This window comes from Macaca nemestrina, chromosome 7 (assembly GCF_043159975.1).
Source record: "Macaca nemestrina isolate mMacNem1 chromosome 7, mMacNem.hap1, whole genome shotgun sequence".
NCBI lineage: Eukaryota > Metazoa > Chordata > Mammalia > Primates > Cercopithecidae > Macaca > Macaca nemestrina.
The window spans coordinates 61,117,534-61,129,988 of NC_092131.1; the positions used below are offsets into that span (position 1 = coordinate 61,117,534).

The 12,455-nt window shown below is 33.2% G+C and overlaps 1 protein-coding gene and 1 long non-coding RNA gene across 6 annotated transcripts in view; one reads left to right on the forward strand and one right to left on the reverse strand.

Annotated features, from left to right (window-relative positions):
- Positions 1-12,455, forward strand: part of LOC105481879 (MAM domain containing glycosylphosphatidylinositol anchor 2) — an 859,970-nt gene that overhangs the window by 771,285 nt on the left and 76,230 nt on the right. The gene's annotated exons all lie outside the window — the stretch shown is intronic.
- The window catches only part of LOC105481877 (uncharacterized), a 63,144-nt gene continuing 56,128 nt past the window's right edge, over positions 5,440-12,455 (reverse strand). Inside the window, exon 4 of the long non-coding RNA XR_011625908.1 lies at positions 5,440-5,546. This is a non-coding gene — a long non-coding RNA (uncharacterized lncRNA). The remainder of the gene's footprint in view (positions 5,547-12,455) is intronic.

Below are 12,455 nucleotides of genomic sequence, written 5' to 3' on the forward strand. Positions count from 1 at the left end.
TCTGGTGTAATAAATCATGGTGCAGAAAACAGATACTTCCCTTACTCAATTTTTGAAACTAACTCCTTACCTGCCACTATGTACATTCTTTTCTGGACTCCTTTGTTCTTAGGATTGTCTTTTATATTTAGAAATAAGTATTTTTTTCTAGGGTGCTTTTCATGATGCCATATTCTAATTGGTAATTTTACTCTTTCCATGGGAGAGAAAACTTTGATGTACCTTTCAGGGATGTCTCAATAAAGAGTAATGACTTTGCGCTATTCTGCCAATGTGAATAAGATGGTGCTGTTTGTAGATGGAGTGTAAGAAGAGTAGGAGCACGTAGACACACACCTCTTTTTTTTTCACAACTATAACCCCTGCACTGAACTCTTGCATAAAACATCTCTACATGCAAAATGGTCCCAGCAAGCAACATTGCCTTTGAAGATTCACTTACAAACAAAAGTTTAGGATGATAAGGCAAAAGTATTCTAGATACAATACAATCGATGTAGTTCTTTTTAAAAAATTCTTTTGTAATAACAGGAAACAAAGACATTAATGGAAATAGGTGTATTTTTATATTATCTCAGAAAATTTGAATTTCTCCTTTACCAGGCATTGACATTTAAATATCGATATTATCTTAGGACACAATCAGATACTAACTTTTAAAAATCACCTTTGGGGAAAGAAATTGAAATCACTCTTGAATACTGAACTGTTTATTATTTTAATGAATATTTTATATTACATGCATGTAGACTTTTTCTTCTGCCAAACTATTTCAGAATCCTAAATCAACGAGCTTTTGAACATAGTAAACATAACTTAGATGGTTTAAATAAACTGAGTTAGGCATTGGCCTAAGCAATATACATTTTTAAATACATGGATTTCTGTCCTAATAACTGTAGTTCATGTCTTTTACTAGAAGGCCAAATTTTATTCAAAGGATTATTAATTTATGTTAAATATTTTGTGATTTTAAAGTCTTATTATTTTAGGCAATATTTCTATTTTTAGCCTATACATGTAAATGATTTCTTCTATCTATAAAATACCTAGGTTATCTAGTACAAAATATCTCACCTCTTAATATCAAACATTGCCTTGATTTCACAATGCATTTGTGTATGAGATGAAATCTGAAAACAAATTAGATTCTTTAAGACTAATAGCAAATTAAGTTCCTAAGACTTTACCTTGTTTTTAATCCAGAAACCTTTAGAAACCTTATTAGTGATTCTTAAATAAAATAAGACTGTAAAAACCATTGCTGTGTTATTAAACTCATAGATGTATGGGGTTGATAAATTGAACCCAGCATTCCCTGTTGGTTAAACTGTATGGTCTGTATTTAAATCTGATTAGGAAGATTGTCTCAGATTTCAGTATTGACTTATACAATTTTCTTATAAAATAATGCATTATATCTAGAAAAAAAGTACAGAAATCACTACTTTAAGAAACTTAAAAAGAGAACCAATATATAATGAGAAGCTAAAACATTAATTTGTGGAAAAAGTTTTCTCAGAATCTTTATGTCCTAACAAAGTTGTACTTTTTAGGCTTAGCTAAGCAATTGTTTAATCTCCTTAGACAGCTACTAACCTCCAATTATTTGCTTCATTTGTTGCTTAACAGGAAAGAGAAAAAGGTTATTTGAATGTCTACTTTCCTTGGTATCTAAGGAATTTAAAAAACAGGGAAAATGTTTCTAAGTTATCTAAATATACCAAGCAACGTAAACATCATTTGACTTCATTTGAAATGTACACAATTACAGTTTTAAATAATAAACAATTTTATACAGCTTCCTTTTTTATATTCAGCCATAGAAATACACAACGATGTGACTTTTTGACTATACCTTTGGAAAGTAGGATATTTTATTTAAAAAAAAAAAAACCTTAATTGACCCATTCCTGTCTTTTTAAGTCATGTTGTATTTAAAAATTTAGAATTATCATACTTATTTGCTCTCCCATTCAGTCAATAAAATTTTGATTAGATTAGTTATATGGTAATTTCCAGGAATTTAAAAATGAAGAAGTATTGTCCTCAGCATCTTATAAAAGTAAGTGGTATAATACAAATAAACAAAGAGTACTATAGAAATCCATGGGGGCAGTTAGTACTGCCAGGTAGTGGGGCAAGAGACAAGATCACTAAGGTGCAAACTTCATTTGTTTGTTAGTTTTATAAGTTTATTCCTCAACTTTCTTCTTAAATGGCGACCACTAGTAATCACTAATTACTAATAAAAAATTACTAAGCAAATACATGTGTTTGATACAATTGATTGTTGGATAACTTTATTACAAATTTAATTTTGGTCTTCAGTTGATGTGACTGTAACGGTTGAGCTGTTGCTTATTTCTCCTTTCAGCTAAAACATTTTTAAAAGTTATTGTAGTGAATAATTGTTTGCTTATTGTTGCTTGTTGAAGGCTTAATAGTGTTGTACAGTCTACAGGTGCTGAAAGAGAACGGTAGGATAAGACAAATGAAATTGGGATAACCTGTGTGCTTGACTTAACCCATTTAGACAGATTTTATTGCAAGAACTGTTTGGAGGAACATTTCATGCCAGTTCAGGAAAATCTGTGGAGATTTGATAATCTGGATTCTTTGTATAATCTTATATCATGAATAAAATGACATCTTCCAATAGATTAATCTTATAATACCATACTGAGTATACTGAATGTTTTTACAATAGAGACAGGTACAATAGTTAGGCACATATTTGGGGTACGTACTGATGATTTAGATTAGAATAGTGAAAGGGGAGAAGAAGAAAAATTGAATTAAGAAAATGTTAAAATAGGCAGAACTTGAATTTTGACTTTGTTTTGAGGAACTATTTTGAAAAAGATAGTGACCTTATTTCTCTGATATTCACTTCAATTTCTTTAGTGAATGCTCTGGAAAGCACTAAACATATAGAAATGAAAGAGAATGAAGGACTGAGAGAAATGTAGAGAAACCATTTTGTAAATGGTCTCTGTGGCTCTGGAAAAGAATGCCATATGTCAGTTGTAAAAAGTAAAGTTTATCTTCATGTTCCAAATGAAGGACATTGGACATACTATTTCATTCCTGCCAACTAATTTTACAATGTGTTTATTAGAAGGGATATATAAATGGTAAATTTGAGAGACCTGGCTGAGGGATTGACCCTTGATTGATGTAGAAGTTTCTGTAAAATAAGGGTACCTTGTGTTGGAAAACTCCAAGTACTTCCTGAGGATTTTCTCTGTTGCCTTTGTATAGATTTAATGCTGTTTAGAAATACGGTTTGAGAAAACTAATTAGGAATGTGGAGGAAACAAGCAACCTCAAAGACACTTAAAAGAGTGAAAGAAGGTTAAATTATTGACATAAATGAGATTTTTAATCAATGTTTACAAGTATTCCCATATTTCCAGATGTGGACTTGTTAGGCTGAAGTGACAGGGGAGCATAAAACAGTTATCCAGATTAGAAACGTGCTACTAGAATTTGGGTGAATACTTTTTCTTCAATATACTAATTTATAAGTCGAAGCATTAGATATGAAACTGAAGGTAGCAAAAATTTAGGCGTAAATTTTCCATCTGAAGACAGTAGTCATAGAATTTCCGGCAAAAACGAACTGAAAGGTAGAAAAATCTTATATTTGTATGGAAACTAAGAAGACAGTGTGTGAATGTGCATTTGTGTGTATGTTTGTATTACAAACAAAATTTTAAAATATGAAAATGCAAATTTGCTTATGAGCAAAGTACAGCAGATCCTTGAATAATATCATTTGTTTAAGGTCATATGGCTATAATGTTGATGATAAAAAAATTCAGTTCCTGGCTGGGACCACTGTCTGTATGGAGATTCCATGTTCTCTCTTGTCTGTGGATTTCTCTGGTTTCCTTTTACATCCCAAAGATGTGCACATGAGGTGAATTGGCATGTCTAAATGAATCACTCCCAGTCTGAGTGAGAGTGGGGTGTGTCTGAGTGTGCCCTGCAATGGGACAGAGCCCTGTTCAGTGTTGGTTCCTGTCTTGTGCCCTGGCTGCTGGAATAAGCCCTGCCCCCACACCAGGAACCTCAACTGGAATAACTGGGAAATAATTATCTTCCTTGTTTTTATGAATATTTCTTAAATGTATGTATAGCTCACATTTATTTTATGTTTAATATTAGAAGTGTTTAGGGCTTTATTTAGAAGTTTGGTGATGTTTTTATTACCAGAACTATGCCATGGGATCTTAACACTTGTTTAGATATCAATTAACTTAAGGTAAAATTGGTTTCCTTATATGTCATTTCACTTAAACTTGCAGTTGATTTTGAATCTATCATCAGTTTAAATTGCTCCTTTTAAGTTTAATGATAAATGACTATTAGTTTAGCTTTATCATTTTCAGTTGCAGTTCAAGTTTCTTAAGTTATCTTAAAGTGTGGAGTCATCCACATTTTCCCATTACTTTTATACTTTTATACCAAAAATCTGACGGTTTTTTAACATTTAAAAGTTTAACTAAAATAGCTGAAACAATATCTATCTTTGAATAATAAGTGTTTGACATGACAGATGTCAATAAAACTACATAACTAGTGCTGTACAACTACTCAATAATGGACTGCCGTGTTTTCTCAGCTTCTGTTTTCTGTTTTAAAATGTTCAAGAAAGAAATGCAAAATATCACTGAGTGTTTAAGTTGCTTTATCAGACTTCAAGTTTTGGAAACCATTTGTAAAAAGATGAAAGCAATAATGTAAGTGGAAATTTGAAGGTAATGGTTTAGATATCATAGGCATCACTTATCTTTTTTATTTAACTTTTATTTTAAGTTTAGGTGTACATGTGCAAGTTTGTTATATGGGTAAACTTGTGTCATGGGTGTTTGTTGTGAAGATTATTTCATCACCCAGGTATTAATCCTAGTACCCACTAGTTTATTTTTCCTGATTCTCTTCCTCCGCCCAACCTACACCCTTCAATAGGCCCCAGTATGTGTTGTTCCCCTCTATGTGTCCATGTGTTCACATCATTTAGCTACCACTTATAACTGAGAACATACTGTATTTGGTTTTCTATTCCTGCATTTATTTGCTAAGGATAATACCCTCCAGCTCCATCCATGTCCCTGCAAAGGATATAATTGCATTCGTTTTTATGGCTGCATAGTATTCCTTGTGCATATGTACCATGTTTTGTTTATCCAGTCTACCACTGATGAACACTGATGGCCAGGACTATGGGTTTACTAGATACAGGATCATGTCATTAAGTCTGATAGTTTGACTTCTTTCCTACCTATTTGAATGTCCTCTATTTCTTTTTCTTGCCTGATTGCTCTGGCCAGAACTCCCATTATTATGTTGAATAAGATTGGTGAGAGAGGGCATCCTTGCCTTGTGCTGGTTTTCAAGGGGAATGTGTCCAGCTTTTGCCCATTCAGTATGATGTTAGCTGCAGTATTGTCATAGATGGCTCTTATTATTTTGAGGCATGAAGGGCCATAGGAACAGTTCCAAAGAAGTTAAACTTTACCTTGAAAAGTGGGGAGACACTGAAAGAGTCAAAAGAGAAAAGTCAAATACTCATTAATATGGTACTAAATTAATAGGCAACGAGCACGAAGTAAAAGCTGTTCTTTTTTTCAAATGAAATATAATGACCTGAATCTGATGCTGCACTGGAAATTTGAGAGAAATATATGTGGCAAAATCTGGAGGATTTGATGATTGAATGGAGGCTGGGGGAAGGGAGAGAGTAAAAAGGCACGAATGAAAACAATGTTCACTATTTACATGCTTATTGTCTTTTGACAACCTTGTGTCAATTCATATAAATATTTTTCTCATTTCTATATATTGAGAACATATCCTTGAACATGATTGTTATATTAAAAATGAAAATTAACTGTCATTGAGATGGATGTTAGGCACAGGTTTCATGAAATGTTTTCAAGGAAATGTAAAATTATAACATTTATAAACAAAATCTGTGGAAAGCTTCAAGTTAAAATGTAAAAATATCTGCAATGTACTAATATATCCATGAGGTTCATTTGTTTTGTGTTCTAAAGATCTTAAGCTAAAATTTTTCCTTTAGAGTTCCATATCTTAGCAAAATGACACAATACAAAATTCATAGTTTTCTTATATTTAATAAGCAGTTTATCTGCTTAGATAAGCTAATTTTGAAGATATATGTGTTCATGCTATAATATAAGGTACTGCAATGATAGGTCATAATTTTTAAAAAGGAAGAATTTTTAAAAATAATTTCTATTTAGATGTATTTTTTTTCCTTTACAGTATCTCCTCTATAATTTTTAATTACTCTTTCCTCATATTAGAATCTATCTTAGCCGGGCGCGGTGGCTCACGCCTGTAATCCCAGCACTTTGGGAGGCCAAGGCAGGCGTATCACGCGGTCAGGAGATAGAGACCATCCTGGCTAACACAGTGAAACCCTGTCTCTACTAAAAATACAAAAAATTAGCCAAGGCGGAGCTTTCAGTGAGCTGAGATCGCGCCACTGCACTCCAGCCTAGCGCTGGGGCGAGACTCTGTCTCAAAAAAAAAAAAAAAAAAAAAAGGAAGGTGTGTTAGTATCCCACTAATCTTAGTGAACTAGTTTAAGTGTTTCTATGTATTGATACAAAATTATCTTTGGAATGTCAACTGTATTTTGGAGGGAGCATGTTGATGCATGTACCAGGTCTCAATTTCTCCTTTTGGAAAGGACATACAGTGCTTCTGCTCACACTTTCTTCACCAAAGCAACCCCTTGACTTGATCTGAGGAAAACACAGGGAATATAAGATGTTCTTTGAACTTGCAAGAAATCAAAGAACCAAATACTTGAGAAGAGCTCAAATTACTACAAAGTTCTGCCTTTCTGAATAGCAGTATTTGATTGAATATATTAATAGTACGTTTGATTTCCTAAAAATATATAACTTCAAAAAGATCTACTTTTAAAGTTTATTTGTAGAATACTAAAGGAATAAGAATAAAGATTTGATTCCTCTTTTGCAATTAAATGTATTATATTCTACCATGGGTAAATGGGATAAGAAGTGCACCAGAAAGAAAATATCCATGATATCATGAAGCTTATAGTTTGGTAGAGTAGAAAGCAGACAAAAAATTAATGGATAAAAAGCAATTAATGCTATGCAACAAATAAAACAGACATAGAGGGAAAACTGGCATCTTTAACATTCATTCTGTGTGCCAAATGATTGAAAATTTGAGAAGGTGGCAGAAGCTGATCTTTACATTTCCCACATGTTCATTATTTTGGGACAATTTTCAAACCACCTGGGTGGAAAGTGGACTTATACTTCAATCTGGGGAAAGAAGGAATCTAATTTTGGATAATCAAGCACAATAATTAAAATGAAGCAATAACTTCTCTCATGTTCACTTGACATTTTACTTATTCTTAAAAACTATATGAGATAAGGTAAATTACCTAAAAATTTAGTGGCTACATTTAGAACCGTAAATTATGTTCAGGAATAAGAAATTAAAAATCTAAAAATCTTCGGAGCTGGAACATGGTTTAAATCTATGTATTTTGAGGATGTGTTATGTCTGGGGGATATGTAAAAACCTGTGGACAATTTACAAGACAGATCACTTGGCACAGCAAACTCTTAACGAACAAGAACTTATGAGGACCTAGGAGGCATTGTCATGGAGGCAATTAGCCCTGCTTTAAAAGTGGTTAAGACTCCTAAATGTTTCAATCAATACTGCATTTTCATGCTTACTTAAATAATTATTGTGAATTTTCTATTTCAATAATCACAATTTTTAAATAAGATAGAATAATCCTAAATAGTTCCAAAGAATTGATCAGGGTTAGAGTGTCACAAAAGCTAAGAGAGAAGTGGCAGAAGATAAAATTTTCAAGGGAAGAGTTGTTCCAGTCAGCATATAAAGTACTAGGAAATCAAGAGCTAGAGTTTTAGCTCTTTCCATCCCCTTTCAGTCAGCCTACTCTAGCAAATAACTTTTGTTTTACATTTTAAGCCTCTGAAATTTTGAAAGAGGTTTACACCACTCCAAATTGTTAGTTCATATTTTATAATAAGCACCAGAAATTGTAATTTTAAGGATCATTTTTGTTTTATTTCTGATGTGTGATGATATGTGTGACAGTTATTGTCTCTTTGTGGGGACTTATATCAATGTAACACAATGGTGCCTAAAACTCTTTTTGTTGCCTTTAAATTGGTATATAATATTCTAATTCCCAGGACAAAGATGTGCCTCTCATTCTGCACTAATGAGAAGACAGAAACAACCTTAACTATGTACTCAGGAAAAATTCCTACTTTGTGAAACTTTCCTTTTTATTTAGGAGAAATACAAATACTGTACACAAATAAACAGTTACTGTGATATCAGGTACTAATAATTTTTTTTTGAGGGGTAGAAGACAATCAGATAATGGAAAAAGAGTGGCATTGCTATTGTATAAGATAGTGTGGTCACGGAATGCCTCTCTAAGGAGTTGGCATTTGAATAGAGACATAAATGATATGAAAAAAGGTGTCACAAAATAATTCAGCTAAGAAATGAGAGCAGCACATAAGTACATCATAGGAAAATAAAAGCCTCAGTAAATTATACATATGTAAATCAAATACATATATATAATATCTATTTCTGTAGGCACTATATCATCAAAAGTCTCTTGGACAAAATTTACAGTGGTATATTATGAGAATAATAGAGGTCTAAATTAAAAAATGTAGTGTGAATCTAATCATTAGAATAATATAGAGGTCAACAGGAGAGGATTGACATTTTGCAGATTAGAAGAGTGATCAGCAGATATTCTCAAATTGTTGGAATGAGAGGACCAATAGAACACTTGTTAGTGGGAGATGAAAATGCAAAATCCACAAATGATTTGCCAGAAAGCAAGACAAGCAGGCCGGGTGCAGTGGCTCACGCCTGTAACCCCAGCACTTTGGGAGGCCGAGGCAGGAGGATCACCTGGGGTCAGGAGTTCAAGACCAGCCTGGCCAACATGGTAAAACCCCAGTCTCTACCAAAAATACAAAAATTAGCCAGGCATGGTGGCATGGGCCTGTAATCCCAGCTGCTTGGGAGAGTGAGGCAGGAGAATTGCTTGAATCTGTGAGGCAGAGGTTGCAGTGAGCTGAGTTCATGCCACTGCACTCCACTCTGGGTGACAGAGCAAGACTCCGTCTCAAAAAAAAAAAAAAAAAAAGTAAGTGAAGAATGCAATGTTGTAATTGAGATTGCTTAATGGGAGTCCATTGGTAAATAATCTGTGTATTGGCACATTTTTAATGTGCCATTAACTTTAAATAATGGCACATTTTGTCAGGGTGGGCAAAATGATTTCCTTCTGATCCAGAAAGACACATCTCTCTGTTGAGTAATTGACTCTACTATGGTTATACATCGTTTTAATAAATACTAGTCTAGACTGTGGGAATATTACAGTGATCCAAACAAAGAAAATTATCTCCCTTCATAGAGTTGTATTATAAAAGATACATGAACCTATTGTTTGTTATAAAGTACAAAGTTCTAGCTAACAGATGGCAAGTAAATATATGCTCCAATTTATATCAGCAATAGAACTGTGAAGTCTTACCAAATTTTAAACAGAACATGTGTGTAATCATATTTTTTAATTAATGGTTTTACTAGAAAGTGCCATGATAGGTTTTATTTTATAAAACAAGGAAATGACAAGGCTCAGTGTTTCTATCAATATCCAGGTTTATTTAGCATGTCCTAGGCACCTATTTACTCGCAAAAAGAAAGTACGATAATTCTGGTCCCAACTATTACTTCATATTTTAAATATTTTAGGACTATGAATTTAGTAGCACACAGTAAACTCTCAGTAAAATTATCATTATTATTATTATTTTAAGGACTCATCTCATTTTAAGCAAAGTAAGCTTATGCACTCATTTTGGGGGTATATATTGTACAGATAAATGAATGAAATCATTTCAAAAGCAAGAAAAATGTCATTCCTTTCTGAAGTACATCTCCCTCTCTCCCTGCTTATTCTGTAGTACAGTATCTAGCACAGAGTGGCTTAATATGTAATATCAATACTAACTGTATAATATTAATACTAATTATATACTATGCATAAATTATTGATGACTCTTTTATAGAATGACAACATGCCATTGTAAGTTTTGAAAATTTTATAAATTCTATTAATATAACACAATATTTCTATTTCAATTTTCAACAACTTTATCTATACAACTATGCATATTTTCAGTGCCCACTATATACCTGTTGACCCTCAGGGATTTATGTTTAATTTGGTAACTTTTACTACTTCCAACAAAGATTAACTATGGCTGCTCACCAAAGAGGAGATTTGTGGGGTTTTTTGTTTGTTTTAGTTATCTAATTTTCAAAGAATTCAACGAACATGATTTTTTTTCTTTTTTTCATCATGAATTGAACTTTATGCCTATGAATATTTCATTTTTTCAGTCATGTAGATCATCAGTCATATTGATGCTCAAAGCATCTAGCAATATAGTAACTCTTTTACAATATTTTAGTAACATATTGGATACCCAGATAATAACTTGATAAATTTTAAGATTTAAGAAACATTACATAGTCTTTTTCAATCTGCTTGCATTCGCATGTATTTCAATATGTGCATTGTTTACTGTGCGTATGCATAATACCACAAATTGGTATCAACAGTTATGTATGGGATAGTTTGCATGCAATCTCAAAATGACTTAAATAAAATTGTAAAATGGAATTTGGAAGCATAATGAATACACTTGCCAAGAGAAAAAAAAAAAAAAAGAAAGAAATTGTTTTACTTGTGCTCCTGCAGTGGTTAGTACTTATTTTGTCATAGGTTTCAATAAGTCTCAACTGCTTGAAAATAGCCTTTTCTGACCTTAAAATTGCACCATTACAAATTTCATTGACTATCTGAAATACTTTCTGTCCACACCTCCTCTTGTATGAAACGAGTTTTCCAGGACTCACTTTAAAGACTTAAGTTATCTTCTGGGAACATAATAATGATATTGTGAGAATGAAATGAAATAAAAGATAATCATCTAGGTACAGAGAAGAGTCTTGTGCAACATTAAAAATTTGCCTGGTTGTCTGGTTTGAATAGGGCTGTCCCTGCATGTTCCATTACTTTTGTTTTGATAGAATGTGACTTCCATATCCTTTCTCATAGTTACAGAGATTCCCATTTATTTCCATTGGTTCCACATAGACTATCCTGATAATACAACTTCAGAAACTGGAGTTAGCTTTCTAATGGAACAAGTGTGAATTTTCTAAGAAACAAGGATGTTGAGAGCCTGAAGTTGGATATGTCAAAAGAGAACTCACCTGAGTTCGGAGTTTCTAGTGAAGGTTCATCTTAGGAATTTAAGGATTAAGAACTATATAAGTTTTCATTATTTATGGGCCTCTACTCTTTAAATGTAAACATGTGGCTATGAACACTGAAACACATTAGCTTGTGTGGTACAGACATAAAAATGTTTGATAAAAATAAATGACTCTGGTATGAATTTTCTCAAACATTCTTAGTACATTTGAACAATCACGAGTAATGAGCAACCCTTTTTGGGTTGCTCACAGGTGGAGTGTATTAGGCACATAAAAGTACTTAGCCTCTTCAAAGCTCTGGATAGCTACATATTCTTTTGTAGATTAGATCCAATTTTGACCCAATTTTCCTAATTAGCACTTCTGCTATTAATGCCAGTATCGATAATAATGGTCATACGAATTGTAATTTCTTAATAATGACCATACAAATTGTAATTTCTTTTTATTATTATTATACTTTAAGTTCTAGGGTACATGTGCACAATGTGCAGGTTTGTTACATATGTGTACATGTGCCAAGTTGGTGTGCTGCACCCATTAACTCGTCATTTACATTAGGTATATCTCCTAATGCTATCCCTCCCCCCCTGCCCCTCCCCACAATAGGACCCAGTGTGTGATGTTCCCCTTCCCATGTCCAAGTGATCGCATTGTTCAATTCCCACCTATGAGTGAGAACATGTGGTATTTGGTTTTCTGTTCTGCGATAGTTTGCTGAGAATGATGGTTTCCAGCTGCTTCCATGTCCCTACAAAGGACACGAACTCATCCTTTTTTATGGCTGCATAGTATTCCGTGGTGTATATGTGCCACATTTTCTTAATCCAGTCTGTCACTGATGGACATTTGGGTTGATTCCAAGTCTTTGCTATTGTGAATAGTGCCGCAATAAACATACATGTGCATGTGTCTTTATAGCAGCATGACTTATAATCCTTTGGGTATATCCCCAGTAATGGGATGGCTGGGTCACATGGTATTTCTAGTTCTAGCTCCTTGAGGAATCACCACACTGTTTTCCACAATGGTTGAACTAGTTTACAGACCCACCGACAGTGTAAAAGTGTTCC